At 37.6% G+C, this 21,796-nt stretch overlaps 1 pseudogene; it reads right to left on the bottom strand.

Moving 5' to 3' along the window:
* Window positions 1–1,224: 1,224 nt before the first annotated feature.
* LOC122135617 lies at window positions 1,225–18,530 on the bottom strand (annotated as a pseudogene).
* Between the last annotated feature and the right edge of the window lie 3,266 nt (window positions 18,531–21,796).

The following is a 21,796-nucleotide window of genomic DNA, read 5'->3' as shown; positions in this document are numbered from 1 at the left end:
AGTTGTGAATGGTGTGAGCGGTTATTTGAAGAGGTGTTCAGGGCGGGTTGCAAGAGGTTTGAATGGTGTGAGCGGTTGTTTGAAGAGGTGTTCAGGGTGGGTTGCAAGAGGTGTGAATGGTGTGAGCGGTTGTTTGGAGAGGTGTTCAGGGCAGGTTGCAAGAGGAGTGAATGGTCTGAACGGTTGTGTGGAGAGGCGTTCGGGGCAGGTGATGGGTGTTCTTTCAAACCTGCAGTAAAACTCGTTCAGATCGTCTGCCAGTTGTTGATTTTCCACAGTGCTGGGGGAGGGTGTCTTGTAGTTGGTGATCTCCTTCAGACTTTTCCACACTGATGCTGAGTCGTTGGAAGTGGACTGAGTCCTTATTTTTTCAGAATAATTCCTCTTTGCCACTCTGATCTCCTTTTCCAGTGTGTATTTAGCCTGTTTATACAAGACATTGTCCCCCTTCCTGTAAGCATCTTCTTTGGCCTGACGGAACTGTCTGAGTTTTGCAGTGAACCACGGTTTGTCATTGTTGTAAGTTAGATGAGTCCTGGTAGGAATACACATATCCTCACAGAAACTGATATATGATGTCTCTGTGAGCTCGTCCAGATCGGTGGCAGCAGTTTCAAAAACACTCCAATCAGTGAGGTCAAAACAAGATTGTAAATCCTGCTCGGTTTCATTAGTTCATCTTTTTACAGTCCTTAATACAGGTTTAGCTGATTTTAGTTTCTGTCTGTAGATCGGTATAAGATGAACCAAACAGTGATCAGAGCGCCCCAAAGCTGCTCGTGGAACGAGTGATATGCATCCTTTATTGTGGTGTAACAGTGATCCAAAATATTACTGTCTCTGGTGGGACATATGATGTGCTGCCTGTATTTTGGCAGTTCACGGGAGAGATTTGCTTTATTAAAGTCCCCAAGAATGATTAAAACACAGTCTGGGTGTTGTTGTTCTGTCTCAGGCTCACGTGCACTTGCGGAGGGATGTAAACACTCACCAGAATGAACGAATCAAACTCCCATGGTGAATAGAACGGCTTGCAGTTAATGAAGAGTGTTTCTAGATCTGAACAGCACATCTTCTTTAACACTGTTACATCTGTACTCCACCTTCCGTTGATGTAAAAGCATGTCCCGTCGTCGCACGATTTCCCTGTTGATTCTGCGTCGCGGTCCGCTCTGAACAGCCTAAAGTCCGGCAGATGGAGCACGCGGTCTGGAATGGCGTCGTTTAGCCAAGTTTCTGTGAAACACAGAGCAGCAGAGTGTGAGAAATCCTTATTTGTCCGGGAGAGCAGAAGGAGTTCGTCCGTTTTGTTGGGTAGAGAGCAGAGATTTGCCAGATGGATACTAGGCAACGGCATTCGAAATCTGCGTTTTCTGAGTCTCACCAGCATGCCAGCTCTTTTTCCCCGTCTTCGCGTCCTGAAGCGTGTGATCAGCGCAGCTGCTCTGCCGACGAGAATGTCCGGCAAAACATCAGAATAGTCGAAAACTGGTAATATATCGGCAGATGTGTGGTGCCGAATGTCCAGTAATTCGTCCCTGATGAAACTGATTGCAGGAATATAACTAAAGACAGGACAAACTAACAAAAACACAAAAACAACTGCAGAGTACGTCACGGAGGCAGCCATCCTGTCTCGGCGCCAGATCTAAACTCTAATTATGTGCTTATTGCTAACTAGTCTCAATTCAACATTAACATTAAAGTGCTAACTATTGCAATACAATATAGTCACATAATATCAGTGCTCTCCCACATATTTAGCTGTTCTAACTGCTCTTATTTCTGTGGTTGGTATAAGTGGCAGTGGGGGGGGGGGTAATAGACAAGAAAATAGACAATTTTATACCATTGTGCTGTTAACGTTTCTTTAGTCATTCTGCAATTCTACAGTCTGAACCACTGCAGAGAAACCGCCCTTACAATCCTCTTTTTTACTTCTCAATGTTTTTAATCAATTTTAATCAATTTTTAAATAATTTTAACATTTTAGTACTTTGCTTTTATTGTTGTGATTATTTGTATGATTATTTTAATCATTTTAATGTAAAGCACTTTGAATTACCATTGTGTATGAAATGTATTATATAAATAAACTTGCCTTGCCTTAAAAATGATCTCCATACTGCCTTATTTACATAAAATATATGAAATAAGAAAACAAGCATTTTACCTCTGTTTTTATGAGCAAACACAGCTATCAGTATTCCAGCAATCACACTGAGCACAACAGCAACTGAAATCATGATGACTGATGTCTTCCAAGAACTAAACATATTACCTGCAAAACAAAACCATAAACTATGCACATTGTGTAAAATAAACATACTCAACGAAATTATTAAAACATATACAGTATAATGTTCAGTTCTGAGTGGTACATAGACAGTAAAATGTTTTAGCTTTACATAATGTAATGGACTGAGCTGATAATCATTAAATCTTTTTACTACTGTACATCAAAAATACCACAAGATGATGACAAAATTACAGTAACAAAAGTCAGTACTTACTTGAGCTGATAATCAGTGCCTCGCGCATGTGATGTCTCAGTTTGACTCTGCAGTGAATCTTGTCGTCACTGTGATGTACAGTAGTGGTGTGTTTCACACTGAATCCGTCTGTGTTTCTGTGTGTCTCTGTAGTTTCTGAACTCAAACTGACTCCTTCACTGTCCAGCCATTCAAGATCAGGTTCAGGGTTCCAGCCTTCAGATTCACACTGTAGATGAAGCCCTCTTGAATGATCAAACCCATCTACAGTGATCACTGGAGGACGTCCTACAGCTACAGACCAACAAGAAGAATATTCTATTGTTTTTCTGGCTTTTTTAAGTTAGAGTATGTTAAGGCTGGAATACACTACACCACTTTTGCCCCGATTTTCCCCCAATTTACAGTCTGGAGAAGTTGACTCTAGTTGATGAAAGTCAGAGCCAGTCTGCAGATCTGAGTTGACAGATTTCCTAGAAAATCATGTAGTGTATGATGGACACAGATGGATGATTTTTTTAAAGTCAGACTTTGATTCCATCCAAACATGTTTGATATTTTGAGCCGATTTTAGAACACATACTGTTTTCATTTGTCACACGTCTCCTAGCAACACTGCACATGTTTCTGCATGAGTTTGTTATCAGAGCAACTTGAAAATCTGGTAGTGTGTGATCCTCAGACGTTTAGTGTGTGATGGCCAGTTTTACTTTGTGATTATTTACAAAGTCAGTAAATGTATGGTTTTAAAATCTGTTTTTTAGATTTTAGAAGTCGTGTAGTGTACTTTAGCCTGTAGTTTTCACTGGTTTACTCACCTTCAACTCTGACATCAACAGTTGCATCATCATACCAGGATTTGGACTGAATAAAACACTTATAACGTCCTTCATCAGAGACTCGGAGAGTGATGCATCTCCTCTCTGTAGTTCTTGATGATTCAGTTTTGTTCTCCCTCTGTAGGACTGACTCTGATCTGTATTTTTGTCTTCATGATCATCATAAAGATGCACTTGTGTGTCTGTCAGATCAGATCTTAACCACTCCACTCTCATGTCCACAACACTGATGTTGGGTTTGACTGAACAGGGCAGAATCACATCTTCACCAGCGACAGCAAGAACAGTATCTGCAGATCCCACGACTTCATACCGCTCTGTTACAAGAGAAAGAGAGCAGGTCTAATTAAATGTGAACCTCCTGTCAGTTGAACTGTCATCCTTCAAGGGCTACAGCGTTCACATGTAAAACAGTGACTGTCCTTCTCCACACATCAACTCTGCTTGAAAACACTGCTTTTGTGAATTTTTCCTGTTTTATTAACTTTAATAAATGGCTCTTTGTAAACTTTATTCTAACCAAGTAGCCATGTAATAAATGGCATGATGTACATTGACCTGGTCACCTGAACTATAAACTAACCTATAATTATAAATATAGTTCAGCTGGAAAATGAATGAACATGAACACACACTTCAGCTCTTTTCATGGGTGTGAATAATTACCTGATATTGAATCTGTAATTCCACCAATAATCAGCAAAGTCAAACAAATGAACTTCATCTCTAAAGGACACAAAGGAAAATAAAACATTATAATAAACAGTCAACGTGTGTGTTAACATGCGTGTGTTCACTCTGAAAACTTGCACTTACATACACATCTACAATCAACTGGTTAAATTAGTCCAGAGAAAGACACAAATGCACAATGTGTATCTGCATGTAGTATTATTTTTCATTTATCCTTTTGTATTTGTATGGTTTAGTATCACTTAGAGACCAACCTAACCAGTTAAACACTATGTGTATTGAGAGTGAGCCTGACTATCACTATTAATTTCAAGGCATGTACTGTATAGTGTTGGAGAAAACTAAAAGCAAAATCACCCAAAGCATCAAACTCCATTGTTGCACTTGTACTTTGTCCCATTTTCCAACACTCATAAAAAGTGTTCCTTTATAGGTTAGCTCATTCTGTCAATGGATATTCATTCAGATTGAGCCTGACTATCACTGTATTAATTTTCAAGGCATTTTACTGCATAGTTTTGGAGAAAACTAAAAGCACAATCTCCCAAAACAACAAAATGCATCCTAGCAATTGCACTGTGTCCCATTTTCCAACTCTCAGAAAAGTGTTCCTTGAGAGGTTAGCTCATTCTTTCAATGGATATGTATTCAGAGTGAGCCTGACTATCACTGTATTAATTTTCAAGCCATTTTACTGTATAGTTTTGGAGAGAAAAAAAAAGCAAATTCACCCAAAACAACAAAATGTACCCTAGCAATTGCACTGTGTCCCATTTTCCAACACTCATAAAAAGTGTTCCTTTATAGGTTAGCTCATTCTATCAATGGATATGTATTCAGAGTGAGCCTAACTATCACTGTATTAATTTTCAAGTCATTTTACTGTATAGTTTTGGAGAAAACTAAAAGCACAATCACAAAACATCAAACTCCTTTGTTGCACTTGGTTTATTTCCTTAAATTTAAACACTCATTAAAAATGTTCCTTTATAGGTTAGCTCATTCTTTCAGCAGATATGTATTCAGAGTGAGCCTGACTATCACTGTATTAATTTTCAAGGCATTTTACTCTATAGTTTTGGAGAAAATTAAAAACGAAATCACCCAAAAGAACAAAATGCATCCTTGCAATTACACTGTGTCGCATATTCCAACAATCATAAAAAGTGTACGTTTTTAGGTTAGCTCATTCTTTCAAATCATATGTATTCGGAGTGACACTGACTATCACTGTTATCATTTTCAAGGCATTTTATTGTATAGTTTTGGAGAAAACTAAAAGCAAATTCACCCAAAACAACAAAATGCACCCTAGCAATTGCACTGTGTCCCATTTTCCAACAATCATAAAAAGTGTTCCTTTATAGGTTAGCTCATTCTATCAATGGATATGTATTCAGAGTGAGCCTGACTATCACTGTATTCATTTTCAAGGCATTTACTGTATAGTTTTGGAGAAAACTAAAAGCAAAATCTCCCAAAGCATCAAACTCCTTTGTTGCACTTGTACTTTGTCCCATTTTCCAACACTCATAAAAAGTGTTCCTTTATAGGTTAGCTCAATCTTTCAAAGGATATGTATTCAGACTGAGCCTGACTATCACTGAATTAATTGTCAAGGCATTTTACTATATAGTTTTGGAGAAAACTAAAAGCACAATCTCCCAAAACAACAAAATGCATCCTAGCAATTGCACTGTGTCCCATTTTCCAACTCTCAGAAAAGTGTTCCTTTAGAGGTTAGCTCATTCTTTCAATGGATATGTATTCAGAGTGAGCCTGACTATCACTGTATTAATTTTCAAGCCATTTTACTGTATAGTTTTGGAGAGAAAAAAAAGCAAATTCACCCAAAACAACAAAATGTACCCTAGCAATTGCACTGTGTCCCATTTTCCAACACTCATAAAAAGTGTTCCTTTATAGGTTAGCTCATTCTATCAATGGATATGTATTCAGAGTGAGCCTAACTATGACTGTATTAATTTTCAAGGCATTTTACTGTATAGTTTTGGAGAAAACTAAAAGCACATTCACAAAACATCAAGCTCCTTTGTTGCACTTGGTTTATTTCCTTAAATTTAAACACTCATTAAAAATGTTCCTTTATAGGTTAGCTCATTCTTTCAGCGGATATGTATTCATAGTGAGCCTGACTATCACTGTATTAATTTTCAAGGCATTTTACTCTATAGTTTTGGAGAAAATTAAAAAACGAAATCACCCAAAAGAACAAAATGCATCCTTGCAATTACACTGTCGCATATTCCAACAATCATAAAAAGTGTAAGTTTTTAGGTTAGCTCATTCTTTCAAATCATATGTATTCGGAGTGACACTGACTATCACTGTTATCATATTCAAGGCATTTTATTGTATAGTTTTGGAGAAAACTAAAAGCAAAATCACCCAAAACAACAAAATGCACCTTTGCAATTGCACTGTGTCCCATTTTCCAACAATCATAAAAAGTGTTCCTTTATAGGTTAGCTCATTCTATCAATTGATATGTATTCAGAGTGAGCCTGACTATCACTGTATTCATTTTCAAGGCATTTACTGTACAGTTTTGGAGAAAACTAAAAGCAAAATCTCCCAAAGCATCAAACCTCCTTTGTTGCACTTGTACTTTGTCCCATTTTCCAACACTCATAAAAAGTGTTCCTTTATAGGTTAGCTCAATCTTTCAAAGGATATGTATTCAGACTGAGCCTGACTATCACTGAATTAATTGTCAAGGCATTTTACTATATAGTTTTGGAGAAAACTAAAAGCAAATTCACCCAAAACAACAAAATGCATCCTAGCAATTGCACTGTCCCATGTTCCAACACTCATAAAAAGTGTTGCTTTATAGGTTAGCTCATTCTGTCGGTTGATATGTATTCAGAGTGAGCCTGACTATCACTGTATTAATTTTCAAGGCATTTTACTGTACAGTTTTGGAGAAAACTAAAAGCAAAATCACAAAACATCAAACTCCTTTGTTGCACTTGGTTTATTTCTGTGTATTTAAACACTCATAAAAATGTTCCTTTATAGGTTAGCTCATTTTTTCAATAGATATGTATTCAGAGTAAGCCTGACTATCACTGTATTAATTTTCAAGGCATTTACTGTATAGTTTTGGAGAAAACTAAAAGCAAAATCTCCCAAAGCATACTCTCCTTTGTTGCACTTGTACTTTGTCCCATTTTCCAACACTCATAAAAAGTGTTCCTTTATAGGTTAGCTCAATCTTTCAATGGATATGTATTCACACTGAGCCTGACTATCACTGAATTAATTGTCAAGGCATTTTACTATATAGTTTTGGAGAAAACTAAAAGCAAAATCAACCAAAACAACAAAATGCATCCTTGCATTTGCACTGTGTCACATTTTCCAACACTCATCAAAAGTGTTCCTTTATAGGTTAGCTCAATCTTTCAATGGATATGTATTCACACTGAGCCTGACTATCACTGTATTAATTTTCAAGGATTTTACTGTATAGTTTTGGAGAAAACTAAAAGCAAAATCACCCAAAACAACAAAATGCATCCTAGCAATTGCACTGTGTCCCATATTCCAACACTCATAAAAAAAGTGTATGTTTTTGGTTAGCTCATTCTTTCAAATCAAATGTATTCAGAGTGACGCTGACTATCACTGTATTAATTTTCAAGGCATTTTACTGTATAGTTTTGGAGAAAACTAAAAGCAAAAACACCCCAAATAACAAAATGCATCCTAGCATTTGCAATGTCCCATATTCCAACACTCATAAAAAGGGTTCCTTTACAGGTTAGCTCATTCTTTCAATGGATATGTATTCAGAGTGAGCCTGACTATCACTGTATTCATTCTCAAGGCATTTTACTTTACAGTTTTGAAGAAAACTAAAAGCAAATTCACAAAACATGAAACTCCTTTGTTGCACTTGGTTTATTTCCATATATTTAAACACTCATAAAAAAATGTTCCTATATATTTTAGCTCATTCTTTTAAATCATATGTATTCAGAGTGACCCTGACTATCACTGAATTAATTTTCAAGGATTTTACTGTATAGTTTTGGAGAAAACTAAAAGCAAATTCACCCAAAACAAAATGCATCCTAGCAATTGCACTGTCCCATATTCCAACACTCATAAAAAGTGTTTCTTTATAGGTTAGCTCATTCTTTCAAATCATATGTATTCAGAGTGTCCCTGACTATAACTGTATTAATTTTCAAGGCATTTTACTGTAGAGTTTTGGAGAAAACTAAAAACAAATTCACAAAACATCAAACTCCTTTGTTGCACTTGGTTTATTTCCGTATATTTAAACACTCATTAAAAATGTTCCTTTGTAGGTTAGCTCATTCTTTCAATGGATATGTATTCAGTGAGCCTGATTATCACTATATTAGTTTTCAAGGCATTTTACTGTATAGTTTTGGAGAAAACTAAAAGCAAATTCACCCAAAACAACAAAATGCATCCTTGCAATTGCACTGTCCCATTTTTCAACACTCATAAAAAGTGTTCCTTTATAGGTTATCTCATTCTTTCAATGGATATGTATTCAGAGTGACCCTGACTATCACTGGATTAATTTTCAAGGCATTTTAATGTATAGTTTTGGAGAAAACTAAAAGCAAATTCACCCAAAACAACAAAATGCATCCTAGCAATTACATTGTGTCCCATTTTCCAACACTCAAAAAAAAGTGTTTCTTTATAGATTAGCTCATTCTTTCAGATCATATGTATTCAGAGTCACCCTGTCTATTACTGTATTCATTTTCAAGGCATTTTACTGTATAGTTTTGGAGAAAACTAAAAGCAAATTCACCCCAATTAACAAAATGCATATTAGCAATAGCACTGTCCCCCATATTCCAACACTCATAAAAAGTGTTCCTTTATAGCTTGGCACATTATGTTAATGGACATGTATTCGGAGTGAACCTGACTATCACTGTATTAATTTTCAAGGCATTTTACTGTATAGTTTTGGAGAAAACTAAAAGCAAAATCACCCAAAACAACAAAATGCATCCTAGCAATTGCACTAGCCCATATTCCAACACTCATAAAAAGTGTTCCTTTATAGGTTAGCTCATTCTTTCAATGGATATGTATTCAGAGTGAGCCTGACTATCACTGTATTAGTTTTCAAGGCATTTTACTGTATAGATTTGGGGAAAACTAAAAGCAAATTCACCCAAAACAACAAAATGCAACTTTCATTTATAGGTTTGCTCATTCTTTTTTCAAGTCTTTTTACTGTATGGTTTTGTCGAAAATTACTGGCGAATTCACCCTTTTTACACCATGTCCCATTTTCAAACACTCAAAGTCTTTCTTTATAGGTTTGCTCGTTCTGTCAGTTGATTACTGTTCACAGTCACCCTGGTTTCGTCTGGTCAGAGGAGAACTGGCCCCCCAACTGAGCCTGGTTTCTCCCAAGGTTTTTTTCTCCATTCTGTCACCGATGGAGTTTTGGTTCCTTGCCGCAGTTGCCTCTGGCTTGCTTAGTTGGGGACACTTCATTTACAGCGATATCGTTGACTTGATTGCAAATTATTGCACAGATACCATTTAAACTGAACTGAGCTGCATGATGACATCACTGAATTCAATGATGAACTGCCTTTAACTGTCATTTTGTATTATTGACACACTGTTTTCCTAATTAATGTTGTTCAGTTGCTTTGATGCAATCTTTTTTGTTTAAAGCGCTATATAAATAAAGATGACTTGACCCTCACTATTACTGTATTAATTTTCAAATATTTTTACTGTATAATTTTGGAAAAAATTAAAGGCAAATTCACCAAGCATCTAATTGAATAAACACTTTCATTTCCCATTTTCGAACCCTCATAAAAATCTTTCATTTACAGGTTTGCTCGTTCTTTTGATTAATTCCTGTTTACAGTCACCCTGTGTAACATGGAGTCAGAGACGTTCGGATCCATATGCAGTAGTTTATTATCGAGAATGGTCAAACAGGCAGAGATCAGAAAACAGCGTCAGGTACGTCAGGGGATATCCAAAATCAGAAACAGAAACAAGCAGAGGTCGGGGCAGGCAGCAGAGAATCACAATCGGTATAAACAATCCAAGATCAAACACGGAAGGAACAAAGCACAGGGAAAATGCTCGGAAATGCCAGACAGAACTAAACAAGACTTCGCAATTATTGAGAGTCCAAACAAAGTATATATAGGGAAGTGGTAATAGGGAACACCTGGTGGTGATTAGCCCCTAAGCATGGGATTCTGGGAAATGGAGTGGGAAATGGGCACAAAATGCCAGAGTGCTGAGTGGAGTGCCCTCTACTGGAGTTCATGGGCACCCTGACAGGGCAGGCAGTGAGTTCATAGACGGTCTCCTTAGCCGTGACAGGGCAGGACGAGAGTTCATGGATGGCCTCCGTGGCCGTGACAGGACAGGCGGTGAGTTGGTGGAGGGATACTACTGACACCTTCGAAGGTTCTGCAGCAGTTGCCGCCACCTCTGGAGGTTCCACAGCGGTAATGGTCTCCTTGACAGAAACACAACAGGCTGAGAGAACATTGCTGGGTGTAACAGACAGGATGAGACGAGGCCCTGGAAGTTCAGCTGAGATGTGACGAGGCTCTGGAAGATCAACTCTGACTTGACCTTGCTCACGAAGATCAACTCTGACTTGACCTTGCTCACGAAGATCAACTCTGACTTGACCTTGCTCACGAAGATCAACTCTGACTTGACCTTGCTCACGAAGATCAACTCTGACTTGACCTTGCTCACGAAGATCAACTCTGACTTGACCTTGCTCACGAAGATCCACTGTGGCGGCCATCTTCTGCAGTGGCGCTGGGCTGGCGGCCATCTTTTGGTTTCTGGAATGGAAGATACTGCATGACTGCTATGTTCCTCATCCACAACACCCACAGTAAATGTAGAGCCACTTAATTGAAGTGCCAGATCTTTATAGACTTCCAGTGTCTAGTTGGGTTCATGCAATGGCATGATCAAACTGAGTGACTCAGACAGCCCTCCTCTGAAAAAGATCATTGGGGGCCCATCAGGACTGTCTATGCTTTGGGCCCGGGATCTTGTGCAACGCCCCTGAAAACAACAATAACATTATAATATACATTATAACATCCTTAAAAGCCATTAAAAAATAGGATAGTCTTAGGCTACAGTCTACTCATCAAAAAAAATTTAACCCTCTGGAGTCTAAGGGTATTTTTGGGGCCTGGAGAAGTTTTGTCATGCCCTGACATTTGTGCTTTTTTCAGTTTCTTATAAATATCTAAATGGCTAAAGTCTAATCTCACTGTAATCAGCACAAACTAGGCTATAATAATAATATGTGAGCAGCATGTATGTACATGATTGTGTTTTTGAGAAAAAAAATGTTATGCGTGGTTAGTGAAAAACTAAAAATGTTAAATCACTTGAAAAAGGCAATAAAACACATATAGAAAATTGGTTCCCAGATATTTTGAGAACTGGAGCTTGTAGCCTAGAATTTTTTTTTTTCTAAATGATGTGAAAATCATCTTGTTTACTCACTTACAGAAAACAATATATTGATTTAAATTTTCTAAGACACTTTTTGTTGGTAAAAGTCATATGCGAGTAGGCGTCAACTATCATGAATTCACACCTGAGAAGACAAAGGCCTGCATAATGAGCTGCATAATGAGCCATTCAGTCAGCTGTGTCACTGAGAGGGATGAGTTACAAGAAAGAATGTGAGGACAAAATAAATCTATTTAATTTTATGTTTGTAGTTTATTTAGAATATATTTAATTATCCAACAACATAATTTAATATTCACTTGTGAGTGCAGTTAAACAGTTTATTAGGAAAAATCAAAGCTGACTTTCAAACTGAATTTTTTGCATCATTACTCCAGTCACACAATCCTTCAGAAATCCTTTTAACAATCTTATTTTCTACAAAAAAAACATTTATTGTTATTATTATCATTATTATTATTATTATTAATGTTGAAAAGAGCTGAGAATATTTTTTTTTAGGTTTTTTAGGGGGGATAAATTGAAAGAACAGCAATGATAGTTACATTTGTTACAGTTACATTTATTGGTACATTTATATTATTTACATCAAGCTTTTGAATGGTATAGTAGTGTATATTGTTATTGAAACTTCATAATATTTCACTTGATTATACATTTAGTCAGGAATTATAGTTTGGAAAAAGTCTTTGGAAAAAGTCTAACTAGTAAAATGTTTACACGTTATGTGAAAACTAGTACAAGTATATAATCAATAAAAAGAGACTTACTCATGTTTATGATCTCTGCTGAATAAAGTGCTTCATTCTTTTTTCTGAGGAAATCCAAATCTCAAATCCTCAACCACATCACATCTTTTTGGGGTGAATTATGTCTTATTCCTCTCATCGCGCAGCAAACAGTAAAATAAAAAAAACTTGAAGAACAGTCTCGCTGCGTTGTCTTCTGTTGTGTGGGCATATTCAAAAGCCGCGCGCTTCAGTGAAACATTTGAATCTCAAAAGCGCGCTCAGCGCGGGGGCGTGGTCGCATTAGAAGATAATGAAGGGAGACGTGAAAAACGGACATCGCGTTGTTTTCATATGGATTACTTTATCACAGAATATTTGTTTTCAGCAGCACTTGTTTAGTTTAAAAGTAGACATGTCAGGCTTTCTATAGATATCTCTCTCATGTCTCTTCGTTTGAGTATTCACTGAGTTACAGTTAATTTTAATGACGCATTTGTATCTGAAGATCAGCGCAGACAAAGGCTGCAGACAGCACTCCTTGTTTGTTATCTTTATTTTATAAGTGCACAAAGTTTGTTGTTATTATGTCTGTATACAAAAAAAAGTAGACCCTTTACAGATTCGATTGATGTATTGCACTTATCTGTACGATCAAAACTGAAAGTGTAATTTAAGTTCTTTTCGGGGTTATCAGGAGAAAATACCCCAAAACGCGTATACGCGTTAATCGACTCCAGAAAGACCTTTACACAAAGGCTCTTATGCATGCTATTGTTTTTAAACAGTCATATATACATATATATATATATATATATATATATATATATATATATATAAATATACACACGGATTAAAATGTTTTCATTTCGGTTCATTCTTGGTTAAAAAAATAATAATAATAATAATCTTCAGGTTCCATTTGCAGAGCGAAATGAGAACGGTCCAGCATTTACAAATAATTCTTATAAACTCTGTTATCATTCTTGATTTTTCAAACTGCTAACACTTTGCATTTTTGAATTATGCCTTTACTATGTGACCAATAATTGTGAATTGTGACTTTGATCGCGCTGGTGCCTCACGCGCACATATTCATTGGAAACAGCAGTCGTTCACTGAGCCAGGGCTGCTGTGAGTGCAGGCATGTTTCAACCCAGTAACATGACAACACACCGCTCCTCAGCCAAAAAACAGACCGAGATCAGTTCAGCTGGAGGGGGTTGGGGGGTAGTTCTGTATAGCTTGTGGGGGTCGAGATAAGGTTTGAATTTCTTGCTCTTTCATATGGACAGTCTTATGAGGGTTTGAAACTTGCAGAACAGGTTTTAGGACAACTTTAAAGAAAGGTTTGATCCACTTTAAATGTTTGAAGTTTGAAATGTTTGAATTTTTTTTTTTTGCCTCCCTACTTAAAATCAATATTCAAAATGACAAAGAAATTGTTCAAAACAAGTTTTAATATAACAATAAATTCTTTTTTAATACTAGCCCATCATGCATCTAACCATCCACTCGGTTTAAAACTGGCAACTCCGCAGTGAGTCATGGACGGAGGACAGACCAAGTGTAGGCCTTAATCAATTTTCTAGTCTATATTTTCATCTCGTTAGGCCGCTGGTTTAGGTTATGTATTTATTTTTATTTCTTATATCAATTATTTGTAAATATAGCAGACACGGTCTAACGGTGTCTACACCGGACGGTCTTGTTCATATAGGGCGAAACATCTCTCTCACTCGGCAGTACAGTAGGCCTATGTGAGCGGAGTGGAGCAGCAACAATTTCCCTCCGGCTCCTAGCATTTAATAATCACTCCGCTCCGCGTTCATTGATACCAGAAACATTGCACCGCCTTCACTCCGTGGCTAAAGTTGAAATGTTATGTTCATAATAGCTTATAAAAATAAAATAAAAATAAATTAAATTACAGGAGAGTTTCAAAGGGGATTACGCTATTGTGTGCAAACTTTTTGTCCTACCAAACGCCAAACTAATAAAATTGTCAGCATGAAAAGGTATAATTTTCGCTTTCTGCTGTGCAAATTTTGTTTGTATTGAAAATAACAGTACATTTTCAGTTATTTTATCTACAGATCGATGCATTTCTTACAGATTTCTGCTCATTCAAAATCAGATACAGATGAAGTACTGTAAGATTACATTTGTTTGAATGCATTATTGCGACAGCGATTACGTGTGAATGTGCTGTGTCTGTTTAAATCATGCTTTAACTCGAAAACAATCAGTAAAACGAAGATAAACTCCTTGAGAACTTGCCTGTAACATACCGCTCGACTATTGCCGTCATTATAATCTTCTGATCGGAGAGATTATGTGTATCAAGCTATAGCTAAATATGTTTATCATGTGAATTATTGCTAAACATGCAGTTATATTACGGGCTGTTGGCATGAATTGTATTCGTGATGGAGCGGTGCTGGAGCGAGTGAAAACCACGACGCTCCGACTTTTAAAAAATCAGCTCCTAGCCCCAGTCAGAATCACTCTGCTCCGCTCATACTCTGTTCGGCAGCGTGTCTCAAACGCGCGGGGAGGGTTGAGCCCAATCATTCTCAGAACATAAATTATTTTATTTCAACTTTCGTTTTTGTGTTTCAGAGGAAAAATCAGTGTTAAGGCATCTCTCCATTACAGACCGTTCTGAAAGAAGAATTTATGCAAACGCGTATAAAATGCATTGAAAACTTTAACAGAGATGTCTAGACGGTATTTAATAGGTCTGCTTCCCACGTAAGATTTTTCTAGTTATAGTCGTTCATTATTATTAGTAATCGCAGGTTTATAATAAATTTACAAGTAATCCAGCCTTAATATATTCCGCGCTTAAGAACATGCATTAAGTTTGTCACAAAGCACAGGCAGAAGTAGCCTAATAATTATGAAAAAGGAGACATTTTAATTATTTATTAATAAACAAATGTTTTCTTGTCGGCTGCAAGATGAAATTCACAGTGCTGACTCTCTCCACATGAACGCGCCTTTAAAGAGAAATACAACCTTCACAGATTAGCTACATAATGCTTTCATTTTGAATTGATTCGTTTAAAAGTCATTTCAAGCTTTCTGTAGATATATTTCTCATGTATGTGAGACGCCACAATTTTCAGTTATTTCGTTATTAGAAAAAATAAATAAATCACGTGATCGAGAGGGCGCATCCCTGTCATGCATGCGCGTCAATATTTTTTGCACAAACACTTGAATATGAATAATAATTCACATTTTGCATATGCATTACAAAGTAAATAACTTTTTTACATGCAATTATCCAAAATAAAACCAAACAAGATTTGTAATGAAGATAAAATATGCAGACAAATAAGAATAAATGCTTCACGTGCACTCAGCATCATGCAGAGCAAATCTTGCACTGATATTTTACGGAATATTATACAAACCTGCATTTAATGCGGCTGCAATTTATTTATTTATTTTTACTTTACTTAAATTATATCAAAGCAAGCAAAGAAGACTCCATTTAAAATCACTGAAGTTGTCAATTAATGAAGCTCTTTTTATTTATTTTTTTTTTTACATCGTGTGCACTTTGTTGATAAGTGAGGACGTTTTATTAATCCATCCATTCTTTAGAGTTTCAATGATTTAGTTAAATCGTGCAGGTTTAATTTATTCGTTTCTTGTTTTAATTAGGCCTAAATAATGGAAGCGAAATTATACAGTGCCTCACGTTTTACTAAAATAAAGAAAAAAAAATTATAAAACACGCAAGCCTATCTCACAATAGGCTACCACTTTTAATGCTCCGATGCAAAGTAAACCACATTTTCTTTTTATAATATAACACATAATTCATATTATATAAATAATACTGCACACTATTTAAATGTGTCTAATCTAAAATATGGTGTAGAGAAAATATAAGCACAGGCTCATAAGCTTGATATTTATCCTGCTTGAATTCGTTCTAAGAAACGCACATATCTTCATAGGGACTAAACTTTCATCTGTGAATATTAAATATTTTTTCTTTCATTTTCCCCGACTGCAGTCAAATATAACACTTCGGTGAGGCAAAGCTGACGTCTAATTGCGAAAATGTGCTTTGATGCGCTTGTTTGAAAACTTGTGATTAGAGCGCCACTCAGCGGTCAAAAGCTGCAAATGCACTTTGCAGACGCCGCGGCGGCGGTACGAGCGGCGGTAGAACCAACGCTTTGCATGGCCACCTACTGTACTCCCAAAGGCTGCTGGATCCTGGTTTGGCGAAGTCTTCTGTAACATGGAGTCAGAAACGTTCGGATCCATATGCAGTAGTTTATTATCAAGAATGGTCAAACAGGCAGAGATCAGAAAACAGCGTCAGGTACGTCAGGGGATATCCAAAATCAGAAACAGAAACAAGCAGAGGTCGGGGCATGCAGCAGAGAATCACAATCGGTATAAACAATCCAAGCTCAAACACAGGGAAACCACTCGGAAATGCCAGACAGAACTAAACAAGACTTCGCAATTATTGAGAGTCCAAACACAGTTTATATAGGGGAGTGGTAACGGGGAACACCTGGTTGTGATTAGCCCTAAGCACAGGATTTTGGGAAATGGAGTTGGAAATGGGAATGGACACAAAATGCCTGAGTGGAGTGCCCTCTACTGGAGTTCAAGGGCACTCCAGCTGACGATCGTGACACGCTGACTATTACTTTATTATTATTATTATTATTTAACATTTACATTTACATTTAGTCATTTTGCAGACGCTTTTATCCAAAGCGACTTACAATTGGGGGATACATAAAGTGATTCTTCTTAAAGAGGCAAACAGACACAGAAAGTGTTTGTAATACCAAGTTTTAGACATTGTTCAAATAAGTACAAGCTAGAAAAGAAGGAATAAATAAAGGGATTACGATGAAGTTTTTGTTTTTGTTTTTTTTTTTAACGATGAGGCCAAGTAGTTTGGAAAGAGATGAGTTATCAGCTGTCGCTCGAAAATTGTCAGGGATTAAATTAATGGCAAATTCACCCCAAGTATCTATGTGCACCTTTGCACTATTACATCACATTCCATTTTCAAACACTCATAAAATTCTTTCCTTTATAGGTTTGCTCATTCTTTCATTGATTCCTGTTCACAGTGACCCTGACTATTACTGTATTAATTTTCATGTCATTTTACTTTTCAGTTTCGAGAAAACGCAAACTCACTTCAAAAATGTTTTTATAGAGTGTATTGTTGCACTCATATCCCATTTTCCAGAATAAAGTTTTTTTAAGTGATAATCTGGGTCACTCTGAATACATATGAATTGAAAGAATGAGCTAACCTATAAAGAAACACTTTTTATGAGTGTTTGAATATACGGAAATATCCAAGTGCAACAATGGAGTTTGATGTTTCAGGTGATTTTGCTTTTAGTTTTCTCCAAAACTATACAGTAAAATGCCTTGAAAATGAATACAGTGATAGTCAGGGTCACTCTGAATACACATGATTTGAAAGAATGAGCTAACCTATAAAGGAACACTTTTTATGAGAGTTGGATTATGGGACAAAGTACTAGTGCAACAAGTTTTGAGTGATTTTGCTTTTAGTTTTCCAAAACTATACAGTAAAATGCCTTGAAAATGAATACAGTGATAGTCAGGGTCACTCTGAATAATAAATATGATTTGAAAGAATGAGCTTATATGTACATACACACACACACACAAACATTGAAATAAAATAAAAAAACAATGAATGAAAATCATTAATATTAACATTTATAAAACATTAATAAACAATTTATAATAATGAATTTTGCATTTTGACTTTTATGTACAAAATTAAAGTATTTAAAAACTAAACATTTAAAATTAGTTAAAATAAGCAAAAGTATAAAGGAAACGTGTGTATGACAGCTTCTTTACATGCATTTTGACTGAACTCAACAACCGAACTGTAAGTGTATGATTACACGCGCAAGACAAAAAAAGTGCATCTGAAGTCACACAGACACTTGTTCAGGTAAATGTGTTTTTCGGTTGGTTCTTGACTTACCTTCAGCTGAGCACTTCTGTGTTCACAGGAGTTTCTGAATAAATTATTTATATGATTATTTGATATTAACAAAATGGTTGATATGAGAGTTATTAAAGATTGAAAGGAGAACATTACAGTGACAGGTTCACTTTCACAATCGACCTGTTGACAAAGACACGCCCTAATCCTCCTCCAGCTGCTGAAACCAGTCTCTGTTCGTGAGGAGTGTCTCAGGCTTTAACTGAAGGATTATTACTGGCTTCTGCGGAGCGCTGAGATCTTTACCATCAGTTTGAAGGAAGCCAATAGATTTTAAATTGCTCTTTACTACAAAACTCCAAGATCACTATTCAGTTTTTCATTAAGAGTAAATAATTTACTACAAGTTACATTTGCCTAGTATGTAGAGGATTCACATTTTCCTATTTAATTTCATAATAAAAAAAAAATATTACAACAAAATGGCACAAATTCAAAGTCACTTTTCAACAATTAAGTGACATGGAAGGGTCAGCAACAGAACCAGATCAAATCAAGACAGATACAGAAGAAGAAAGTAAAAAACTAGAAATGGCTCAAAATCATTTCTACAATAAACGATATTACAACATCAAACCGTTTTATTGCATTTTGACTTCATTATAGTATTCATATATATACAATATACAGTTACAGGTCAAAAGTTTGGAAACATTACTATTTTTAATGTTTTTGAAAGAAGTCTCTTCTCAAGCCTGCATTTATTTGATCAAAAATACAGAAAAAACAGTAATATTGTGAAATGTTATTACAACTTAAAATAATAGTTTTCTATTTGAATATACTTAAAAAAAAAAAAAAATTATTCCTGTGATGCAAAGCTGAATTTTCAGCATCATTACTCCAGCCTTCAGTGTCACATGTAACATCCAGTCTATCACATGATCATTTAGAAATCATTCTAATATTCTGATTTATTATGAGTGTTGGAAACAGTTCTGCTGTCTAATATATTTGATGAATAAAAGGTTTAAAAAGAACTGCATTTATTCAAAATAAAAAAAAAAAAAAATTCTAATAATATATATTCTAATAATATATTTTCTTTACTATCACTTTTTATCAATTTAACACATCCTTGCTGAATAAAAATATTGATTTTATTTTAAAAAAAGAAAGAAAAAAAAAATTACTGACCCCAAATTACTGACCAGTAGTGTATATTGTTATTACAAAATATTTATATTTTAAAAACATAGCTTCTTTTTTTTTATTTTTATTTTTTTACTTTTTATTCATCAAAGTATCCTAAAAAAGTATCACATGTTCTGAAAAAAAATATATAAGCAGCAGAACTGTTTCCAACTTTGATAATTAAATCATCATATTAGAATGATTTCTAAAGGATCATGTGATAATGATCCTAAAAATTCAGCTTTGCATCACAGAAATAAATGATAATTTAAAGTATAATAAATTTAAAAACAATTATTTTAAATTGTAATAATATATCACAATATTCATTTTTTTTCTGTATTTTTTGATCAAATAAATGCAGGCTTAAAGAGCAGAAGAAACTTCTTTCAAAAACATTAAAAATAGTAATGTTTCCAAACTTTTGAGCTGTGCTGTATATTATATATATATATACATATACACACACATACATAAAGGGGTTTTGATATTTAAAAAAAAAAATCTAAATATGATAAACAGAGGAGGGGTTTAAGGAATCTACATTTTTGTATAAAATATTTTGCAATTATAATGTAATTAATCAAAATAAAACCAAACACAAAAAAAAAAAAAAAATATTTCTCCAAAAGCCGCTCAAGAAATTGCATTAAACATTTTACACATGCATGTATCGAACTGCTCAGTGAGCTGTCATGAACCGCACACAAACAGGTAGATCCAATTGCAGTGTTTTATTGGGACAATCCAAAATCAGAAACAGCCAGGCAAAGGTCAAAATCCAGATAAGCCGTCCAAAACACGAAACACAAACATCCACAAGGGAACCAGAAAAAGCAGGGTGACATTAAACAAGGACTCCATAACAATGACAGAAACAACCAGGGTATTTATAGACAGGTGCAAACAATGTAAGTGGGGACAGCTGAATACAATGAACAGTGATGAATACAGACAAGGCTTGTGGGAAATGTAATTCCTGAGGTGGGGTGACGATATGGGAAAGTGAGACCTCTAGTGGACACCCAGGGAACACAAACCAGACACTGTGACCAGATGCTCCTCAGAGCCAACACAACAAAACCCAAAACAAAAAGACCAGGAGGGAGGTGGACTGGTGGAGGTAGAACAGGGGGAGGGATGGAGGGCCAAGCCCATGTAGGGGAACAGGGACCGGCAGCGATGGCTCCACCGACAACCAAGGTGGATCAGTCAGTTCAGGGGGCCAGGGTGGACCCGAAAGTTCAGGGGACCACGAGGGACCAGGCAGTTCAGGTGGCCACGGAGGATCAGTCCATTCTAGTTGTGCAGACGGCCAGGGAGGAACTCGCCATTTGAGTGGCCAGAACGGAACCTGCCATTCGGGGAGCCAGTGAGGAGCAGGCTGTGCCGATGGCCAGGGAGGAACCCGCCACTTGAGCGACCAGAGCGGAACCTGCCCTTCCGGAGGCCCTGCGAAGACATGAAGGTGTTCTGGAAGGCCTGTGGAGACGTGAAGGTGCTCTGGACGGCCTGTGGAGACGTGAGGCACCTCGGCTTTGGGCACCGCCTCTGGAACGGCCTCGGTCACGGCATCGGGCACTGCCTCGGGAACGGCCTCGGGCACCGCCTCGGGAACAACCTCGGACACGGTCACCGCCTCGGGAACGACCCGGGAACACGGGCACCGCCTCGGGAACGACCTCGGACATGGGCACCGCCTCGGGAACGACCTCGGCCTCGGGCACCGCCTCAGGAACGGCCTCGGACACGGGCACCGCCTCGTGAACGGCCTCGGACACGGGCACTGCCTCGGGAACGGCCTCGGACACGGGCACCGCCTCGGACACGGCCTCGGACACGGGCACCGCCTCGGGAACGGCCTCGGGCTTGGGCACCGCCTCGGGAACGGCCTCGGGCCTCTGGAACGGCCTCGGTCACGGCCTCGGGAACGGCATCGGGAATGGCCTCGGGCACGGCCTCGGCATCAGGCACCGCCTCGCCCTCCGGAACAGCATCGGGCACCGCCTCGGGAACAGCCTCGGGGCACCGCCTTGGGAACGGCCTCGGTCATGGCATCGGGAACGGCCTCGGCATCGGGCACTGCCTCGCCCTCCGGAAACAGCATCGGGCACCACCTCGGGCTCGGGGCACCGCCTCGGGAACGGCCTCGGCATCGGGCACCGCCTCGCCCTCCGGAACAGCATCGGGCACCGCCTCGGGAACGGCCTCGGGCACCGCCTCGGGAACGGCCTCTGCCTCGGGAACGGCCTCTGCCTCGGGCACCGCCTCGACCTCCGGAACGGCCTCGGGCACCGCCTCGGGCTTGGGCACCACCTCGGGAACGACCTCGGGCACCGCCTCGGGAACGGC

Source organism: Cyprinus carpio, chromosome A3 (assembly GCF_018340385.1).
Source record: "Cyprinus carpio isolate SPL01 chromosome A3, ASM1834038v1, whole genome shotgun sequence".
In the NCBI taxonomy this organism is placed as follows: Eukaryota; Metazoa; Chordata; class Actinopteri; order Cypriniformes; family Cyprinidae; genus Cyprinus; species Cyprinus carpio.
This window is presented reverse-complemented; position numbering and strand designations above follow the sequence as displayed.